General features: G+C 40.0%; 2 long non-coding RNA genes across 2 annotated transcripts; one reads left to right on the top strand and one right to left on the bottom strand.

The window, feature by feature from the left end:
• The first annotated feature begins 792 nt into the window (after nt 1-792).
• Nucleotides 793-19,117, top strand: LOC129145282 (uncharacterized). The gene is made up of 5 exons (XR_008550589.1): nt 793-4,957; nt 6,180-6,286; nt 10,568-10,615; nt 17,119-17,298; nt 17,975-19,117. It is a non-coding gene; the product is annotated as an uncharacterized LOC129145282 (long non-coding RNA).
• LOC119238979 (uncharacterized) lies at nt 5,064-17,335 on the bottom strand. The gene is made up of 3 exons (XR_005123721.1): nt 17,184-17,335; nt 15,883-15,915; nt 5,064-5,379 (listed from the first exon to the last, which is right to left on the bottom strand). It is a non-coding gene; the product is annotated as an uncharacterized LOC119238979 (long non-coding RNA).
• Nucleotides 19,118-22,679: the final 3,562 nt, after the last annotated feature.

Below are 22,679 nucleotides of genomic sequence, written 5' to 3'. Positions count from 1 at the left end.
CGCGCGCGCGTCCTTTCCGGTCTCGCGGGCCAATGGCGGCGCGCCCCTATTACATAAGCGCGGGGAGGCGGGGCCTGGCGCGCCCGCGGCCGCGGCGCGACGGGAACTGCAGGGGACGTCGCCCTGCGTCCCCGGCGCTCCTCCCCGCCCGCGTGCTTTCCCTGGGCGGCTTCCCCCGCCACCGGGAGCCGCTCGGTCGCGGTCAGGAGGTGACAGCCCCGCAGCGTGTTTCCCAAGCCACGCGGTAGCTCGCTCGCTCGGGTGGCGGCCAGACCCTGGCCCCCTCGTGGCGCTCCCCACGTGCCTCCGGTCGCGGCGGCGCCCGCGGGTGCCCCGGGCGGGAGCGGGGCCTGGAGCGGAGGGCCCGCGCGGCGCCGGCGAGGGTACGGATCCCGAGCCCGCCACCCGGCCCCACCGCCGGCCCCGGCCCCGTGAGGCCGGCGGGCCGGGCGCCTCTGAACTGGGACGTGCAGCCTTTGTTCTCTCACCAGCCGCCCGGCACCTCACTCCGGCGGAAGCCCGGGTGCCACTCTGGGGCTTGTAGTGAGTTCCAGAATCGAGCCAGGCTGTCACTGAAAATTGCTGGCCGAGCCGCCCTGGCCGGTTTAGGCTGACTACTAGCAAAGTGTTGAGTTAATGTTAGGGGGATGGTCGAGTTTTTCATCTCTTGATTTACCGGCAAAGGCAGCCAGCTTCCACTATGTGATCAAAGGACAGGGCGATTGTAACGATTATGTCTACTGGTTGTCTGGAAGCGGCTTTTTAGCCTTTTTTTTTTTTTTTAATTCTGCCTCCCCCTCACCAATTCCTCATCCCATATTGATTTCTGATTGAATCAATTAGTAACAAGTGAAAATGGAGGCTTTTGCATTTGACTTCCTCACCTTTTCCAAAGCTTCCACTCTCAAATTTGCCTGTCATCCCCAGGACATATTAGTTGAATATGAAGTTCAAGTTACCTGTACTGGGCTGTAACTATCACAGAATTCCCCAGAACAGCCAGGGTCGAGTTAGCTGTTTATTGTATCTCGGTGGCATGAGGTGATCTGGTTCAGTCCTCCCCTTTCATCATCGATTTAGCTCCTCTTACCTTCACTTTTCACACCCTTCTCCTGTATTGTATTTTAAATTTTTATTACTTTTTCTTGAGTACTCGATTGTAGGCTTGTTTTCATCATTCAGTACCTATCACTATATTAAACATAGGCACTGACTAAATGGTTTTTGATCAAATGAGTTGCTGTGTCTGAAGAAAACAGGACTTTTATTGACATATCATGAAGCTATGACTTAATTGTTAATAGTCACTATAACCATAATAATTGTGTTAGCTAGCTGGAGGGGGATACGTTACTTAGAGGACCCAGAGACAGAAATGCCAAAGATTTGTGTTTGCCTCTCGTTGGAAGAAAGTGGATAGTGAATAGGGACAGCAAAATCTGCCTGGCAGAAAATGAGACTTCTTAAATAGAGAGGTGATTTCTGTTGTGAAGTAGGAGTAATAGGCTTGTTACCAAGCTCTAGATGAAATATCACTTAAAGTTAGTGTTTCTTATATTTTTCAGTTATATAGTGCCTTTGAGAATTTGGTAAAAGCTATGGAGTTTGTCCCCAGAAAATTCATGTGCATGTAAACGTACCTTCTTTGGTACAATTTGTCAACCTTGACTCTATTTACATTTTAAACTGGATAATTCTTTGTTATGGGGGACTGTCATGAGGAGAGCAGAATGTTCAGTAACATCCCTGTCCTCTACAACATCCCCATCCTCTGAGGCCAGTAGCACCTCATCTCCAGTTGTGAGAAGTAAAAATGTCTCTAGACTTTGCCAATTATCCTCTGGTGGTCAAGTTCTCCCCTGATTGAGCACCATTACCTGGAGAAATGGCATAATGGTAGCTTATATGATGCTTAGGGCATTTGAAATACGAAGGAAAAAAAGGAATGGATAAGATTCAACATCTGTGAAGTGACAAACAGTAAATGAAAGATGGATGAATTAGCATTACTACCAGCTGGTGTCCCACTTATGTTATAGAAATGTGACAGCAACTGGGATATGAACTCCTTAGAAGGAGCTTTATTCTCATTTTTGGTTTTAATTGTGAATGCTACAGTACTTCTGACTGTTTTTCTTCTTCTGCCTTTAGACACTCTAGCTTACTATGCAATGAGCATGTGCCTCTTTGCTATCCAAAATTTCTATCCAAATTTCAAACAGATTAAAGTGCTTTCTAACGACTTGAAAGGCTTGTTTATTTGTATTCATGTAGGATTTTTCAGGGGTGAAAGAGCTGGTGGTTAATCAGTATATTGTTTCTCAGATAAGCTTAGATTATTCTTAATCATTTCCCCCAGTTCATCTATGGCATGTAGGTTAATATTTAAAGGTAGCAATGTGCTTGACTCAGGGGTTCATTAGGAAACAAGAGGCCCCTACTAAATAAGGATTCCTCTGGTTTATTGCTCTTGTAATGCTCTATACTTTTCACCCTTAGTACTTAATGCTTTATTGTAACACAATCTATTGTAAATGTATCCATCATATACACACAGACGTACATAAATGTGTATGTAATACACATGTAAATGTTTCTGTGTATATGCATTTGTAGAATACATATAAATATCTTTTTATTTGATACTTAAAATATTAACAATTAGTAATACATAATGCTGACTTCTACAGGCACTGTTAACATATGTTTTACATATTTTGACTCATTTAATCTTCTCAAGTACTTTTAGGTAACAAAGGTACAAAATGACTACTAGGTAAGTTACCCAAGAATATATAGATAGTAAGTGAAAAGCTAAGATTTGACCTCTTGCAGCCAGATTCCAGAAGTTGGGCCATGGTTTTACAGTGTAGGTGCTGTATCTATTCTTTTCACTCCTAGGTAGCCAGCATTAGCATAGTAGCTGGCATGATAGACATCCAAGAAATACTTGTTGAATATCTAGGTGCCTGGATGATCCCACCAAAGTAGGTTAGGGGCCCTCCCAAGTGTCATAGAGCAAGCTGTACTTCCCCTTGCTGGACCACTTGCCTGTTTGTCTAGCTACAATCCCATAGACTGTGTGTTTTCTGAGGTCCTAAATGTCTTGCTAACCAACATCAGGTACAGTGCTTGGCATAGAGTAGGCAGTCAATAAGTATCCATAAATGGATGAAGTTGGAAGTTGTAGGTCATGAGCGAATTACCAGTATCAATGACTTAGTGAAGCCAGTGTTTGGAAATGAGTACTCCTGCCTTCCAGTTAAAGATGGGCTTGAATGCATACATTTACTTCTATCCCTTGAAATCTTACTAAAAACAACAATAAAGAAGGTTATAAAGAATCAAATGCACAAAAACAAAACACAAGACTACCTAGCAGAATTAGGAAGAGTAAGTGGACAAGTGATAAATGACTTAGAAGAGGAGAGGCTTTCTGGATGGGGAGGACACTGAACACAGGTAGGGCTAGGGATTCCCTGCTGCAAACAGGAGGAAGAAGTGAAAATGTGAACTGAACATTGAGGGACCTTTCCCCTTCTTCCCCCTCTCAGCTCAGAATTAGAGTGGCAATCTTAAGCCTCCAGTCAGAAGACTGGAAGAGTTTTTCTTGGGGGAAAGGAAAAACCCAAGAGAAATATCTAAATATGCTGATATCAGGGTCAAGAGGTTCCCTAATATAATGGCACAGCAATGAATTCCTCTCACATGCACAAATCTTCTGATCAAATGTTTTGTGCCCTGGTCTTACATTGGAGCAGACAGCCAAGGCTAGGTAGACATTTAGAAAGTCCTTGTATATGAAACACAGAGACCCCCCAAACTAGTAAATGAGAAAAGACAACTGAGGAAACAGAATCTGCTGGGAGAAGAAAACTTCAACAGAACCATCCGTGAAATACCTTAAAGAGACCATGTGGTACATAGAGAAATGCCTTCAAAGTTCATGGGGATTTCCAGCCTAGAGTTCTCTGCATAGCCAAGTTATCAATTAAGAGTAGAATAAAGACAACTTCAGACATACGAGATAACAAACTGTTTACCTCTTATGTTTACCTTTCCTCACCAAGTCCATTGGTGGATGTACTCTACCAAAGTAAGGGAGTAGCAAATCAGGGACTGCGAGATTCAGGAAATAGGAAATTTCAGCCAAAGGAGAGATGAAGGAAATAAGAAGAGAATGAAGATTCCCAAATGGCAGCTTATAGAAGTCGAAGGATCAGTCTGAATAGTTTGTTGAGGGAGAAATTTCAAGTTATTGAAATCAGTAGACTATGTCAGAGTGGAAATTCATAGAGAGGTATCACAACTTGGGTTGAATTCATAATTAAAAACATTGAAAAAAAAGCAAAGAGTAAAATGATTATCAACTTTGGGGAGATTAAAAATTGTGCAAGAAAGGTTATTTAAGTGTTGTGAATTACTCTGCAGTGAATAGCATTTACATAGTAGTAATGCAAATATGGATTTAATCACAATTACATGGGGGAATGCAATGTCTGTATATGTGATGTGGCCAAGTGGAGAGAATGGGTAGAGCTAAATTCTCACCTATCACACTGCAAAGTCCAGAGATAATGCCTAAAGTGTTTAGCTTTCAAGATGTAGTTGTATAAGAATGTTATTTAAGGATGTATATGTATATACCCAAAGAATTGACTTAAAGAATTGTAATATCTGTGACTGAAAAGAGAATTTGGTAAGTATGAAACTGCTGTTTTGCATAATTAGTTTTTTAGGACTACATTTTTAAAGTATGTGCATGTATTATAACTGTGATGAAACAAAAACTAAATGAATGAAATCATTTTTATTTCTAGTAATTTTTTAATCATGTTTACTTCCAGGAGCACATACATTTAGAGCTCTGTGCTTCAGGAAGATGAATGAATAAGTCCAGGTATTGTTAACACCCATGGCAACTCCCTGCAATTAGAACCTCTACTTCTCATTCCAGGTAAGGACATGCTTATTCTGGTTTTCTAGTTTTCTGTCTGCTGTCCTTATCATTAGCCTCTTATGCAGCTGAATCAGCTAGGCAGAAGATAGTATCCAAATCCAAATGTAATGCTAATGTCCATGCTGTATTTCTATTATTACCCTTAAGAGGAAACAGCCAAACACAATGGAAATTCAAGAATGGAGTGATTCATTCTTCTCCAGATAGAACTTAATACCCATCTTTATTGATTTTTGCCTTGATTTCCCCAGTAGAGCTATCTTATCTAGTCATTGGTCTTGATTTTGTCTAAAGTTTGCTGGCTGAGCTGGTGATGGCAGGATGATCCTGTGAACAGAAATCTGGCTTGACAGTGGCTCCTGTAGTTTTTCCTAACTTCTGATGATTTGATCTGCAGAGACTTTTTTCTAGTGTTTCCACTTTGAGCAGTTACATTGGAGGAGAGACAAGAGAAAAGAAAAAAAAAGTTTAGTTACACTCTGAAATGTAACCACTTTTTGACTAAGTGTGGTTATTAATGTTTTTAATTATATGCTTAATTATATTCTGTGTTTGATTTTAATACTGGTTAAGCTATTGGGAATCAGAAGACTTCCTAATGACTGGTTCCCCAGATTTAAAATGAAAGAATTGGCTTGAGTGACTTTCAACACCCCTTTTAGTCTTTGAACCTCTGGGACTTGGTGACGCAATGTAAACTTCAACGTCTTTTAAAAGAACTGTACTTATAAAAGGCAAAATAAAATCGCCCAAATCTCTAACTGTTTGAAAATTAGAAACCAAGACTGCTTACTATTTGCATATGAAATGAAAATGAATTTCTATATATACCATGTGAGAGTACTAAGTAATTGAGGGATTTATAGAAAATAGCATAAACTCAGGGGAAATGCATAGTACATGTCTTCTTAGTTTCTGGATTTTATGATGTTCTAATATATTGAGGGCCTTCCAGCCACAGAGAGAGACTATACCGCCTAGCTAGCTGGTTTCTAAAGTTTGCCTGGAAATAGACCTTTCTGTTGCAAACCACACCTAGCCATCCTCTTTATTTTTAACTCTTACACACCAAGCCAGTATTTCCCTTGCCCTAAATCATTCCTGGTCTAGGTACCAGGTAACTCGAGAGAAACCCTGTAGCCCTAAGCATGCAGGAATTAGTCAAACTGACTAATCCTAGAATGTTTTATCTCCCTTGCCTTACCTTTCCTGAACAAAGAGCCTGACCTAGACTTTCCAGTTGCCCTGGCTTCATCTTCCTGACCAAAAGTTAGTGCTCCTCACATGCCCCAGTGTGGTATGGTGTGCCATCTCCTCTTTGGATATGTAAGTAACAAATTCTTTCATTGGCATTGACTTCTCCATAGCATCACTCAGTCACCTCCATAAATTAAAATTCCATGGGTATGAATGAGACAGGGACTTACATTCACCTTTTATTGTCTATGTAAATTGGGGAAAATCCTTGTTCTCCATGCTCCCCATAGCTGAAGGTGGTTGCTCCCCTTGTTCAGGACACTTCACAAATGATAACCTAGACTTCAAACTCAGTCTCCATGTGGGCCATGTAGCTTTGCAATGATTCGTGACCACATGTCAAACTCATAGATGAGGCCAAATTCTCAAAAGGAATTACTTTTAAAATATAAGATGACAAATGCATCTGGGGGTTGGGATGGGGAATGGCAATCACCGCAGTTCTTACCTGTTTCTTCTGGAACATTTAGTGATAGAACATGCCCTCTGGAGCTAAGTCCCTAGAATTATCTTCCCATATAAAATTGAATTCATTACTGCTCAAAGTCTCCTGGTAATAATAAGAATAGCTACAGTTACAGGGCACCTGCCAGGTGTATCTCACCATCACATGTGACATTTGTAATAGGTCTGCTTATCCCCAGTTTATTGATGAAGAAACTGAGACTTGAAGAGATTAATATTCTCTATCATACAGCTGGGGGGTGGAGAGCGAGTAAGTAAAAAAGCCAACATTGAAAACCCAAATCTCTCTCATTCTCCTTCCCCTCACACCACACTGCCTAGGGAATGATTTGCAGTATGGGGAATTCCTCTTCTATCTCTCTGCAATCTACTGATATGGAGCTTCAGACTTATAATGGATAGTTAGGGCCTGAGGTTCTTTCTGTTGTCATGACCACATTGGGCTGCCCTTCAGAGTTTCACAGGAAAATCTCCTTTTTAAAAAAAATTTTTTTTCAGGAAAATCTCTTATCAACTTCTGGCTCTTATTTCCTAATCTGAAAAATGAGGGATTGGAGTTGTTTTTTGTAACAGGTTCGTTTCTTAAACTATGATTATAACTTTACTAAGTGTGATGTATGAGAAATTTTTTTTTCATACCTTATTTCCAAAAACAACCATTTCCAAATTAGAACTTATTTCCAAATAAAACTAACATCCAAGTGTCAGTTTTATTTAACTGACATTTTCACTTTTTTCCACGTAATTTTAGAAAATCAACAAAGAATATGAATTGGTTAACCTTAAGGAGAACTATCTTTAGTGACTAGGAATTTAAAGTACAAATAAGAGAAGGATGTCTTTAATAAACAAATGATGTGTCATTTGGGACAAATGCAAAATGATGCGTGGGTTCATCTAACATAGTTTTCAGCATACCTGGCGTGGTTAAAATTTCCAAGGGGGGGTGTGTGTGTGTCTACATACAGGTCAACCACAGTATTTAATTTCACCACCAATCAGCCTTGGCCTGCAGGTTATGAGCCTTCAGCTGTCTTTCGGTCAGTGGGGAAGGAAGGATGAACACAGATCTTTCTTTTGCCTGATCTACCTTGTGACCTATCGCTTACAGTGTCAGCTGTCTGGCTCACTAGGATCTGTGACCATAATAGAGCATTATTATCTGGCCAGGGGTGCAAGGCCTTGTCCTGTTAGCCCGAGAGTCCAGTCAGCTATCCTTATCAAGCACTCAATTCTGGAAAGGTGAATTCTTTGCATCAACTGCGCAAATCGTGCTATTTCATTGTGCCTCTGTTTCTACATTTTTCTCCAGGCATAATAATATCTCTGTGGCACATAATGGAAACAACTGTGGTTTTTTTTTTTTTTTAATAGACTATCAGGCAAATATGTCTGTCTGCAAGTATTTGAATGGCTTATAAAATAACCCAGTTTACTGGAGGAAAAGACAGTATACAGGTTAAAACAGCATGTTGACTAAAGCCTAATTATAACTTTTTAAAAAAGAACATTTTCAGTTTGGCAAAATTGAATATGGAAGAGAAACAAATTGAAAGAAATAGAGAATTTTTCCTATTTTTGAGTCAAAAGCTTTTGAGGAAACATACATATCCTAATCCGTGGTTTTCTTGGCACTTAATAAAATGCTTTAATTAATAACACTTGCATAATGTGATGACCCCAAGTTCTCAAATTGCCAGACAAACAATCTTCCGCTTTTTTGTTGTTATAGTAGTCATTAGAGTGTATTTTCCAGCTGGCACAGCTTTCCTTTTTCCATGGCATAAGTGCTTAGCCTGATTTGTGATCAAGGAGTGGCAGTGTTAAAACTTCAGGTCATAAACTTGTATCGAGATGTGAACGAAGGTAGCAGCTCTAAAATATTGGAAATGCAACTGAATGAGTGTTTAAAGTAGGGTGTGATCCTAAATAACACCAATATATCTGGTTGCTGCCTAGTTAAGAAAGGGATGAGTCGACTTGCTAGACAAGTCCAACAGAGACTAAGGTGAAGCTCTGAAATTGTGAGAGGGTTTTCATGTTCTGTTCCCATGGGATCATAGCTGTCAGGAGAAAAAAAAATGCCAAGCAGTGAACTTTTCTAGAAAACATGAAACAGGCTTTGGGAGTTTAACATTAAAAGCAGAGTGTTGGTATTATTAGTGCAGTGAGTTTCTGAGGCTGCTGCTTTGCATCTTAGAGCTGGATTCTCCAGTTGCCATGCCATGGCCCCCCTTATACCCCGAAGTTCCCCAGAACCCTAGGAAAAGTATGTACCTGCACAGTTACTACATGGACAGTCATTTCCCAACATCTAAAAATATGACCAGTCTATTTGTTCAAAGGAATTCTGGCTCCACAAACTTGATTTTTGACTTTTTATTCACCCTTTTTCTCCTTCTGAATAAAAAAAAGTTACACAACCTTTGAAATTAAAAGAAAAATTAATGCTAGATTGCCATCCCAAAGCACATAATAGAAAGGAAAAGGTAGAGCGGTTGCCTTAATTCAGTGCAGATTAATGAGGAATCCCTCTGGAAAGTTATAGGAGACAAATCAAGACCTGCTCAAGTAGAATAATCACGAGCTTGATCTTATGTATAAAACACACGTTGATTACTGTGAATAACTCAAATATGTCTAGTCTGTTTTTTAGCCTCTGTAATTAGAATGTAGAGGATCTTTTCTTTTTCTCTTACATCATTTATTCCTACTGCTATTTTGAAATTGTCATCGCAGCAGGCAAAGTGTTTGCTCAAAGTAAGAGGAGGAATACTTAAGGATCTGTTGGGGTGGGGGGAAGAAATTAGAAACTCTGTCTTGTGGGTGCCGGTGGACACAGGAGGCTGACAGGTATGCTTTTGATTCCTTGTGTGAGCCATGAGAAGGGAGAACTGCTTGGTCTCTCTCACATAAACAAAAAGTAATCACTGAAAGAGGGAGGAATTGTGCTACTGAGCATAGCAAATCAGAATAATCACCATTTTATAGATAAGCAAGTATCCTTGGGCAAAAATTTTAGCTCGGATTTATATCACACATTAAGGTCTTTGGCCTGTATGGTGAATTTCATGGTACAAGTCTGCAAATTTTTTTATAAGCAGAAATAAGAAGTAATATTTAGCCTCTGTAATTAGAATGTGGGGAATCTTTTCTCTTTCTCCTATATCATTTATTCCTACGGCTGTTTTGAAATTGTCATCTCAGCAGGCAAATCGTTTATGAAATAAGAAGATATTTTCCATTATTCATTTAAATTAGAAAATGTACGCATTTTCTGTGATTCCTTTCCTCTGCCACCTGGTGGATTTTACTTAAAACTGCAGTGATACTTCCTAGATTGGACATGTCAGGGGTGTTTATATTTCTTGATTTATCTCATTTGAATTTTTCTAAATGATTAACAGACACTGTTAATAACCTATGACCCATCATAGGTTAATAATAAAAACCCTAAGAATATCTAGATCTGTTTAAAGAGTCTTTTAGTAGATGTGCTGCCAAAGCAAACTTTTCAGATGCTTTTAAAAATAATTTTTCTTATGAATTACTTTTTACTTTGGCCCATTTCTATGCAGAAATAGAATGGTTGTCACTTTGGGCATGATCTTGGTTATGGTCTCTATTTTATTTTGGATTTCTTTTTAATACAGAAACGTTCAAGCACACTAGACTTTCACAGTGTACCCCCATGAGGATCTTACCATTACCATTTAACTCCACCTGCATTGTCACATACAAAACATATACCTACCCCTCTGTCTGTTCTTATTTTTAAGAGAATTTTAAATTAAGTTGTAGGCATCAGTATACTTTGTCCCAAATGTACTTCACTAATAGACTTCAAATTTATTTATAGTGTTTTTTTTTTTTTTTCCTTTTGAGCTAAAGTTTGCACAAAGAGGTACACAGACATCTCAAAAGTACCAGTGGGTGAGTTTTGGTTCCCTTTAAATGCCTATAAAATATAAACTGTTAACATCACCCCATTTTCCCTCCCCTGTCCTTGTCAAGCCATACTCCCACCCTTCTAGAGGAAACTCTTGTCCTGATTTTATTCATCATAGATGGATGAAGAAAATGTTCTAGAATTTCACATAAATGAAACCACAGTCTATACTTGCTGTCTTTTAAGGCTTAGTTTACTCTGTATAATGTTTTTGGCCACAAAACATAATTTTATTACATGTTGTTCTCTTCAAACTATATTTCTCTTTTCTTCCTTCTTGCCAACCAGTATCTTGTTTTGTTTTAATTAGCGATAATGTATTTGTTCCATGCTGTTCTTTACCAAGTACTTTCAAATTGGACTAAATGGAAAGAAGTTGCAAAAAGATACAGATAATCTATATGTAAATTTTAAAATTACAAAATAAAGTCACCTCCATGCTAATTTAATTCTCACAACCAGAGCTTGTTATTCTCATTTACCACATGACAAGACTGAGGCAACGTGTCCTGCGCCATGAAACTGTACAAGCATTCTCTTTCTGACTTGATTCCAACATGCTTTTAAGTTTTTACGTTGTTCCTGTCTTCTACCAAACTTTTATCAGCATGATGCTTTTGAGAGATAGCCATCTTATTGCGGTATAAGTTGATCTTTCAATTGCTGGATAAAATTCCGTTACTAAGGGAAACTATAATTTGTATATCCATTCTCTCATTGATGGACACCCAGGCTTTTTCCAGTTTTTAATTAACTTGATACACTGGAAAAAATCTGTGTACTGCTGTGAACTTTCTTGTGCAGATCCTTTTGTGAACACATTTTAATTCTTTCACACACAGGAGTAACATTTCTGGGTCATCAGATTTTTTTCCCCAAAGTATTCACATTTTATATCCCCAGCAATAATGTGTTGGAATTCTGGCTAATCCATATTCTCACCAACATTTGATGTTGTCTAGGTCTTCTCATTTTAATAGAGGAATATTGGGCCTATTTTCTGCTTAGAAGATGGTTCAGTACATCAGTTTCCCTTATCCGTAATATGGGCAGAAGGCTTCGCGGTTCTTCTCAGAAAATACAACTTAAAATTCACTGCTATGTAACTCTTATTTCAAAAATAAGTTCTTGGAAATCATAATTGATAAATAATTCCTTGAGCATATGCAGTCCATTTATTCCTATTAAGACCCAAATTTCATCCCTGAGGCAGAGAACTGAATATTTGGACACATTTATCCCCTTCTCTTATAATTATTTTTTTCTGAATCCTACGTTATGTTACGCATTTAATTTTCTTCGAGTAGCACTATAAGAAACAGCCTTCTGAAACTCAATTTGTGTTTATTATAAGGAAGTAAGTAAAGATATGTTATGTCAAATGGTATTCCCAATTATTTTTTAATTCAATACTAGAAATACCAGGGCTGCTTTTTCTTGAACAACTGGTAGTTTTCTGTTTGTTTGCTTGCTTGTTTATAAACCATATGACTCTTATTACTGATTCTTTCTCTCCTTGGTCACTAGGAAGCTCAGAAATAGTAACCTACCTAGTTTTCAAGAAGTTCTGACATAGTAAACATTTTTGTGTATGTTACTCTTGGTCTCAGTTAATAATGCCATTCCTTAGTTTTCTCTAAATCTTCCTCTCTTTACCTATTTTGAGTCGTCTGTATTTTTCAAACTTTCTCATCTTCTTTTTTTTTTTTTTTTAAATAGAGGCATGTTTTTATTTATTTATTTGTTTGTTTGTTTGCTTGTTTATACATGCACTGGGTACAGTCAGAAGCGCAGGAGGGTGAGAGAATTCACCAGAGCCAGAGCAGGGAGCAGAGCAGGCAGAAGGACCGAAGTACACTGCTGAGGGGAGCAGCGGGCGGCAGGAGAGGTCTGCACGCCATGTGGGACCCTCCTCCAGTGGCCGGGGAGCAGCCGGGGATCGAACCGGCGCCGCAGAGGCCGCGGGCAGCCTCGCAACCCAGCGCTCAACTGCTGCGCCACCGGGGAGGCCCTCATATTCTTCTTAAACTGAGGTTAAAATAAAATCAGTTAGTTTGGTATACTGTTTAAATCTCTGATTATTCAAAAAGAATGTGAATAGTGATACCCATATGTGCGTGTAAGAAATTGGAAATGTTTGGAGCAGAGATGAATCATAAGAACACATTAAACACCATTCTTTTATAATTAGGGTAATTAGAGTTGCAGTAATTTTATAATAGCAGTATTATTCACAATAGCCAAAAGGTGAAAACAATCTAAGTGTCCATCAACAGATGACTGGATAAACACACTGGAATATTATTCAGCAATAAAAATGAATGAAATCCTGATACGCACTACAACATGAATGAACATTGAAAACATTAAGCTAAGTGAAATAAATCAGACACACAAAAAACTAGGTATCATATGATCCCATTTATATGATGCATTTAGAATAGACAAATTCATAGGGACAGAAAGAGGAGTAACAGTTAGCAGGACTAGAAGAGGGGAATGGGAAATGATTGCCTTGCAGTTGTAGAGTTTTTGTTTGGAGTGATAAAAGAGTCCTGAAAATATATAGTGATGATGGTCACACAATATAGTGAATGTACTTATATGCCACTAAATTGTACACATTGAAGTGGTTAAAATGGTATGCTTATGTTATATCTATATATCTTATCACAATAAGAAATGTAAAAAAAGTTTATATACCATTCTTTTTGTGATTAGGATAATTAGAGTTGCTGTCCTTTAATGGGTTTTTAGTAGTTGTCATCTACTTTTTCACAAGGCATCTTAGAGCCCATGCCATATAGTTGATCATTATAAAGATAATGTTTTATTAAAGGAGCATTATTGTAATTTGAGATATACATTTAAGAGTATGTGATCAAGGAAGCACTATTATGTAAATTGCAGAGATGATCGAAAATAGGCCATAAGAGCCAAAATACTACCATAATTGTTGTGTGTTTATTCTCAGGGAAGGCAGTAGCAAAAGTCAGTGCCTATATTTGCCAGGGGTGACCCTGTGCAAGGGGGTGGGCAATGTCTACCACATCTAGAAAAACAGTCTTCCCTGGAAGTCAGAACTTCCACTGGGCCAGGGAATCTGGAAAGGGAGCCATGACAACAGAAAGGAAGATAATTCTGTCTATGACATATGTGTAACTGTGGCGTGGAGAGGCAGTTAGGATGTGTGTAAATGAGGAGCAAGTTCCCACCAACAGGGAGGGGCATAGGGAAACGTTCAGAGTGAAGTTAATCTACTCAGTTTCATAGATAAAGAACTTAGAGCATCTGGGGAAGTTATCCACAGCCTTAATAATATTAGCAGCCTTAAATTTCAAATTTTGCTTATAAGGAATTACACAGAAGTAGTTATTTAGCACATGGATGTGATTATCAATACAAACATGTTACCAAGAGCAGAGCTCATCATAATGAAAAATTATGATGAGCTAAACTCTCCAATACTAAGAAAATCCATGCAACAAACTAACATGTAGCCGTTAAACACGCTATCCTGGGAGAAGCTGCAAAGGCATGTAAGATGTTTCTCTTCCTGTCTGCACTGCAGACTGTTCCTTGGTTAGATAGCACTGAGGTAAGAGCTGAATGGGGATTATTTTACTGACAACATTTTCTATCTGAAACTATGGATGTTATTACTCAGCATTGCTTTTGTTTACGCAGTGAGTTCCTGAGATGAGAGGTCTTTCTTTTTCATCTTATGCCACTATTGTATTTTATTACCCTTTTACATTTTACTGAAAGAATGCTTTTGTCTTGCATGAATACAGAGGAAAAATGCTGGGTTAAAAAGTTTGCTTTTGTTATTGCAGAGGCAGTAGCTCAGTAATAAATACCACCTTCAGCAATAAATACCACCTTCATTCATTCACTCATTCATTCATTCATTGAACACTTACCATATGCCCAGTATTGGTTTATACCAGACAGAACCTGATTACAGATTGCTAACATTCTTAGACCATCAATAAGTAAATCATACATGATTGTACAGATGCTATTAAACAATTGAACAGAAAAGCAAAAGTCTGGATGGGTACTTGAGGAAAAGCGTTCAGGGAAGGCCTCTGTGAGAAGCAGATCTGTGAGCAACCATTCATGTTAGCATACCAGGGTGAAGTAAACGCCTCTGACACTTCTGTAAAGTAATAAACCATGTAGCTTCACACCGCTTGTGCTTACATGCTCTCTGTTAAGGGATGGAGGTATGTAGGTGGTTTATTATTGAGAAGACATTTTCAATAAATGTCATTTTGAATCCTTGTTCAACTGTAATTACATCACATTGTAATTTACTGAAGAGTCAGTAAAAGCATTACCAGGTCAATGATTTGTATTTTACCAAAAGAGCTTCAAAATTTTTCTGTCCAGAAAACTTCTACACACTGCTCTATGTGGACTCTGCCCCAAAGCTGCTGTCACAGGCTAGAAATGCCCGTGGTGGCAGGCGAGCCAGCAGGCCTTGACATCGTAGGCAGCACAGTGCCAAGACAGCCCCTCCCTATCCTCCCCCATCCCACGCCGGACCACACATTGAGGCCAAGTTTGTGCCACCCTGCTGGAAACTACTTAGTTCCTTCTACTCATTCAGTGAATACTGAGCTGCTAGTGTGTAGTAGGCCCTGGGGATAAAACAGAGAGCAAGATAAAAAAAAAAAAAAAAAAAAAAAAAACATTCCCAGTGCACTCAGCCTCATGGGAAAGGCAGGCAATGAAAGAGGCAATCACGACAATGTGTGACATTTCACCACAATTTGTGACAGTATTATGATAAGATGGGGGCACCTGGTCAGCAAAGACTTCCTAGGGCAAGTGGGCTTGGAGATGGAGGGGGGTCAGCAAAAGGAGGGGGATGGGGTAGAGAGCATGGGGAAGGAGCTTGTAGATGCTTGAAGGTTCAATTGTGGACTTGAGGGACTGGAAGTTTCCTCTGGCTGTGCATGGAGCACATGAAGAACCCTGAGAACAGGGAAGCCAGAGACTTGTCAGTTCTATTTACCCATCATATCTTCAATGAAAAAATGTCCAAACATATACTGAAATAGAATAATAATGAACCTCCACCCCCGGCACCCAGCTTGAATAATACCCACTCAGGTCAATCTTGTTTTCTCCATACCTCTTCCATTTCACCAGCTCCCATCTCTCCCCCGCCACACACACACACTCCTTGGATTATTTTGAAGCAAATCCCAAGCACTTTATCTGTAAATATATTTGGACTTACTCTATATTTTATCTTCAGTTCCTGGTACAGCGTCTGTTTATAATAGATAATAACTAAAGTTATTTGCTTGCTGAACCAATACACAATTGAGTGGCTGAGAGGAAGGTGAGTAGAGCCACGGGCTGCAGGGAATTTCTGCCTCACTGGAGTTTGGACTCACTTGCGTGGCCCTGGGAGGTTGAACAGGGAGTGGTGTAAAGCTGTCACCGACAGAAGTGGAGGAAGAAGTGAGGATGGAAGTTGTGTCCACAGGGGGGTTTTTAGGAGGCTGTTGTACAAACCCAGTCAACCAGAACACAGTTATGTGTGGGAAAGGGTAAGAGACTGGAAGAAGGAAAAGGGGTAGCGGCCAGGAGGCAGAAAGAATCCCAAACCCAACACTCAGAGATAGAAAGAGAAAGAGGAAGGAAGATAGACTATGAGAGTGACCAAGAAAAGGAGTGAGTCAGAGAGAGATGAAGGGGAAAGTAGAAAGGGGGGACTTGCGGGGGGACTTGCCGAGAAGCACAGAGGGTACCCCCCACCCCCCGAGAACAAGGGGACTGCAGGAGTCTTACCACTGAGTCTCACTGCGCCATGCCTGGCAAATGCCCATTGAAACAGGGGTGTCCGTTTCCTGCCAGTTCTCTTTGTTTTTATGGGTAAAGTGCCAGCCACACTTGAGGGGGAGAAGTCTGGTTTCAATATTTGATCCAAAGAAGGGGGACGGAGGGAGGGAAGTGCAGCGACAGGAGTTCTCAGGGCCGGTGGGTATCCTAGGAGCATCCAGGACAATGTGGAGGGAGGTGAAATCTAGGCAGGAAAAGAGCTGGCAGGAAGCGGGCCTAGAGGAGGGAGCCTCCTGCCAACTGGGAGGAGGTTCAAGGCCAGGTTCTCTCCCAGAAGAAGCTGGAAGGGGAACAGAGCACGGGACTCTGGGCTGATGACCTTTGTCCCTAGCACATCCCTGTGGTCTTTCACAGAATGCCAGAGCTTGAGGCTTCCACGAGACACTGGTGCAAAGAAGGGGGCATCCACCCTATCCCCAAGCCCCCGCTGCACCCCAGGTGTGGGGCCACTTGTTCCAACACCCCTCCTGCCCCACCCCCATCTCCAGGAAAGCAGCACACACAATTAAACAGCCTTTAGAACCCAGTGCTTGGCAGTCCCAGTTCCAATATTTAAGATATTTCTATTTTCTAAGCTGGTTAGGTTTAATAAAGTTTCCTAACCATCAAGCATATTCATTTGTTTTAGGGCATGACAAGCACGGCGCAGCTTTTCCTCTCTGAACCCACCCGGCCGCGAAGGATTTCCCTCACCTTACCACCCCCTTCCTTCTGAGGCCGAGCTGGGTGAGCTCTTGGTGATGGGTGACAGCCACTGGTCTCTGTTTACTGGGCCAGCGCGCTCCCACAGCGCCTCTGCAGGGACCTGGTAGGTTCTGTTATCCTTCATTTTTCTTCTTTGCAGCTCAGGCTGCTACCAAGAAGTGTGTTTGCTTTGCAGACTCCACCTTTTCCTGGGTGGAGGCTGAACTTAGACCGCGTTAGCAGCCCTGTTTGGGTAATTACTGTGGGCTCTCCTCCCCAGTCTAATGTTTGTCAGCAGCAAAGGTGGATTTTTGTTAGCTTTCTGCCACCCTTTCTGTCCAGAACTGGGAGCTGGCGTTTCATGGGCTCCTGGACGGCCCAGACAAACCATGCGCAGCCAGCTTTATCCTCCAGCTGAGAAAATATCCCCATCTGTTTGTTATGCTCCAGCGCCCCTGGGGAGATCCAGTGGCCATGTCTTTTTGGTTTGTTTGCGATATAGATGCACAGGTTTCTCTCAAATGTTCTATGAGGCATTTGTGTCAAAAGAGAAACTAAGGTGAATGGTAAACAAAAGGACGCTAAACCAAGGATTGTTGGATGTCATTCACAGTCTCTCGGTACCAAAACACATGTTTTACGGAAGAGGGAACAGCCCCCTGAACCTCCCTTGCTCAGGAATTTTGGTCACAATCTGCCATGCACTTCGTTCCTATGAGAAGGACAGCCTGTGACCTTGCAGTCGCTGGGGCTTCAGAGCCCATTAGAAGATTTTCCTCCTTTTCTCTCTGTTTCTATAGAGGCTTCTGGATCAGATCAAACAGGAACCCCTGCTCTCCACTCTGAATGTCCGTCCTAAAAGGAGCTGCTCCTATTGCTACAAAACAGCCGGAACCTGCCACGCATTAGCAGAGGATAGTTCTAGATAGGGATTTTTTTCCCCTGAAATATGACCATTTAATTCCTGAAATTCATAGTTTGTAGCCATTTTAAAAAGGGACCACTCAATGATATGTGCTCCTTGCTCTGCCTTAGTGAAGACTGGGATAGAGCACAGGTTAAAGGTCTTTTAATTTAGGATTGCTGTGAGACATCATACTCTGCCCATGGAGGAAACAGACTGTCTTTTCCCTGAATTCCACCAGACTTCCTCCCAGGCAGCCATCTTTGTCCCTGCTTCTAGTTTAATAGTTTAATATCAGACATTTAAGAGTTAAATTTAGTAGTTTTACTTTTGCACCATTCTCCCTCTAGTAGCCTTTCTATAACCCCAGATAGTCACAAAATGAGCACTTTTAGAGCTAGAAGGAAATCGGAGACTGCTGTCTTTGATTATCACTGAGGGCAAAACTGTAGGTTGCCATGGAAACCAGATAATCCAGTATGCTTTATAACACCAAATCAAAATCACTCTCTGGACATTTGAAGGATGTCCACAGTGGCCATTGTTGTAGCTAGGATCTTTAAAATGTATTCACACCTTATTTTTATAGTGACTATTAATCTGGAACCAGTCCAGAGGAAGAAAAGACTAATGCACCCAGATTCTACCCCATCTACAGCCAGAGTGTCATAGGGTTTGGAACTACCTCAGGCTTCTGGGCAACTGAGTCCACGTTGGATGCAGCCATTGGTTGCACTGGACATTAGGAGGCATATGGCATAGTTCGAGCCAAAAATTGGGGAATCATGAGGAGAACAGAAGAGCATCAAATTTTGCTAGATCTTCCAAAGTGAGATTCACAGGTTTGGTGACTGGTTTCTGGAACACAGGAGGTAAAGTAGAGGGGCAGTCCTAAATAAATCAGCTCTCTAACTTGGGTGTGACACAAGGCAAGATTCTGAACATTCAGATTGGCACTATTTTGAAAGTGAAGATAGCAGGCCTCTCTTTGAACACCTATTTGAGAGGACTTGTAGAGGAAATACGGTCATCCCTGGCTAAATAAACATTCCTATTACAACTGTTCTGGAAGGTATTTATAGAGAACCTTGACTATGCAGATCATGTGGTGGGAACACAAACAGGCAAGACATTCGTTCCTGGCTCTTCCACTAACCAGCTGTCACCTGTAGCAGCTCCTTACCTTTTCTCAACTTCCTACCTTTCTAGCCTCTATAATGAGAATATTTTCAAGGTCAGTTTTTTCTGTGATATCCATGGCCATAGGTGATTTGACTTGCTCTGTCTCCTTTTCCAGGATGGTATATTTGCTTGTTTTTACAATCAATAAGTTTGCGTATTGCCACTGAGATGGCTGTGTCAGTCTTACAGCTTTATCCTCTGAGGTCGGGAGAATTCTTGTGTCTCTGCCAGGATCCCTTTTACCTGATGTGGTGTGAGCCTAGTGCATTGTGTGATGGTTAGTTTCAAAAACAGTCACAGGATTTAGACTTCAGCACTGTGCCAATTCATTTGTCAAACCATTTCTGGGATTATTCTTGTCATGCAGACTTAGCAAGGTTTTTTTTTTTTCCCCTTTAAATTGTGGTAAAATATCATATACTATAAAATTCACTATTTCAACCATTATAAAATGAATAATTCTGTTGCTGTTAGTACATTCACAGTGTTGTACAACCATTTCCATTATCTAGTTCCAGAATATTTTCATCATCCAAAAAGGAAACCTTGTACTCATTATACAGTCATTCCCCATTTCTTCCTCCAGTGTCCCTAGAAACTACTAATTTGCTAATTATTTCTACAAATTTCCTTTTCTGGACATTTCATATAAACGGAATCATACAGTTCATATCTTTTTGTGCCTAACTTCTTTTACTTAACATAATGTTTTCTAGATTCATCTATTTTGTAGGATGTATTAGATTTTAGTCCCTTTTTATTGCTGGATAATATTCCATTTTATGAATATATCATCATTTGTTTATCTACACATCCATTGATTGACGTTTGTGTTGTTTTCACCTTTTGGCAACTGTGAATAATGCTGTTATGAGCATTTGTATACAAATTTTTTGGGGGGGAGCAATTATTTTGGGTACGTACCAATGAGTGGAATTTCTGGGTCATATGGTAATTATATGTTTAATTCTATGTTACTTTTCCATAGCAGCTGAATCATTTTCACTTTCCTACCGGCAATGTGTAAAGCTTTCATTTTCTCTACATCCTTCTAACACTATTTTCTGGGTTTTTTCTTGGTTAGTGCCATCCCAGTAGATGTGTAGCAGTAGCTCATTGTGTTTTGGACATGGATTTTTCCAGTGACTAATGATGTTGGTTATTTTCCCATGTATTCATTGTCCCTTTGTGTATCTGTGTCTATTGAAATCTTTTTCCCATTTGTTTTCATTACATTATCTTTTATTGTTGAGTTGTCAGAGTTCTTTATATATTCTGGATACTAGAACCTTACTAGATATATCATTTTGTAAATATTCTCCCATTCTATAGGAGGACACTTCATGGTATCCTTTGACATATGAACATTTTTAATTTTAATGAAGTCCAACTTCTATTTTTAATTTTGTTGCTTGCGTTTTTGGAATACATTACTAAACCCAAGGTCATAAAAATTAACCTATTTGTTCTCTTCTAAGAGTTTTATAGTTTTAGCTTCTACATTTAGGTCTTTGACCTATTTTGAGTTAAATTTTGTATGTTGTAGAGAGTCCAAATTCATTGATTTGCATGTGTATATCCAATGGTCTTGGCAACAGTTAGGAAAGTATTTCTCTCTACTGATTGAATTCTACAACAACTAACCATATTAACTGTACTGTGATTTCCATATGTAGTAGATACTTGTTTGCCTATCAGTATCCATTACTTCTTCTTTCCTCCTAGAAAAATCTTAGTTTTGTTTAGGTATCTACTTCTCTCTCACATGATTCAGGGTTAACTGACCTCACCCTTGGCTCCAGATCCTATAAAGTCTAAGCTCACTCTTCTCAGAGTGGATGGTCCATGGACCCTTGAGGGTCTCCTATACCATTTCAGGAGTTCTGTGAGATCAAAACTATTTTCATAATAAAAGTAAGGCATTGTTTGCCCTTTTTTGCTCTGACATTTGTACTGATGATGCACAAGTATTGGCAGGAAAGCTGGTCAAGTCAGTGGCACACATGATACACACCACAATAATAGTCATTGTCTTCTTGTCTTCCATGTGCACTTGTGAAAAATAAACTAGTTTCACTTAATGTCCCTGATGAAGTAAAGAAAAATAGTTCTATTAAATTTGAGTATACATTTTTTTGACATCTGTATAAAAAAAAGCAAGTATTCGTAAGTCTCTTGCTGAATATTAAAGTATGAAGTTTAAAAAAATTAGAGGACCTCCCTGGTGGCACAAGGGGTTAAGCACTGCACTATGAAGCAATCCGCAGCCTCTGCAGCACGAGTTTGATCCCCTGCCAGCCAGGGAGAAACCCACATGGCGAGGCAGACCTCTCCTGTCTTGCCCGCTGCTCCTCTCAGCAGTGCATTTCAATCGCTCTGCCTGTTCTGCTCCCCATTTTGTCTCTGGTGGATCCTCTCACCCCCCGCATCTCTGGCCTGTACCCCAGCTCTTGTATGCATAAATAAATAAATCTTTAAAAAATTAGAAAACAGGGCCTCCCCGGTGGCACAGCGGTTGAATGCTGGGTTGCGAAGCTGCCCGCAGCCTCTGCAGCGCTGGTTCGATCCCCGGCTGCCAGGCGAGGGTCCCACAGGGTACACAGACCTCTCCTGCCGCCCGCCACTCCCCTCAGCAGTGTGCTTCGGTCCTTCTGCCTGCTCTGCTCTCCGCTCTGACTCTGGTGAATTCTTTCACCCTCCTGTGCTTCTGACTGTATCCAGTGCTTGTATAAATAAATAAATAAATCTTTAAAAAAAAAAAAAGTGGAAACGTAAAATATTTTTTAAAATAAAAATAAATAAAAAATTAGAAAACAAAAAATAATATTGCTAGAGAAAAATAAAATATGAAGTTAGTCTCAAAGGAACCACTCTTGTGAAGGGTAACCTAAATTAGCTCCTTTTTTATTTGAAAGACTAGACTTTATTTGAAGGTTACTTAGACTTGAATATTTGGGAGATGTTACCTCAGCTTGGACAAAGTGAGCCCCTTCAGGGAAAACAATGGACCGTATTTGCTACCAGTGACAAAAGTCAAGCTTTCATGAAAACCTAGAATTTTGGAAAATTTGTATCTGGCGCTTGAGCTTGACAGATTCCCAGTATTTTAAGAACATGAATGATATGGATTAATATGATCGTTTTGATATTGTATTGTGAAATGTGTTGGTATTTAGAAGATCTGCATGTGAACTAATATTTTCCAAATGACCAATGTTTGACTTTACAAAATTATGGATGGGGTTAAAGACCTACTCAATGCAAGTTAGCCCAATGGGTATTAATGTAATGGAACATAAAAAGTTAATTATTATGGTTCCAGATCCACATGATAACTGATACTTATGAAACTAGCTTTTGTTGATTTCAGTATAATATCAAAGAATACCTACAATTATCTGACAAGACTCCGAAATACT

Source organism: Talpa occidentalis, unplaced genomic scaffold (genome assembly GCF_014898055.3).
Source record: "Talpa occidentalis isolate TD23 unplaced genomic scaffold, MPIMG_talOcc4v2.1, whole genome shotgun sequence".
In the NCBI taxonomy this organism is placed as follows: domain Eukaryota; kingdom Metazoa; phylum Chordata; class Mammalia; order Eulipotyphla; family Talpidae; genus Talpa; species Talpa occidentalis.
This window is presented reverse-complemented; position numbering and strand designations above follow the sequence as displayed.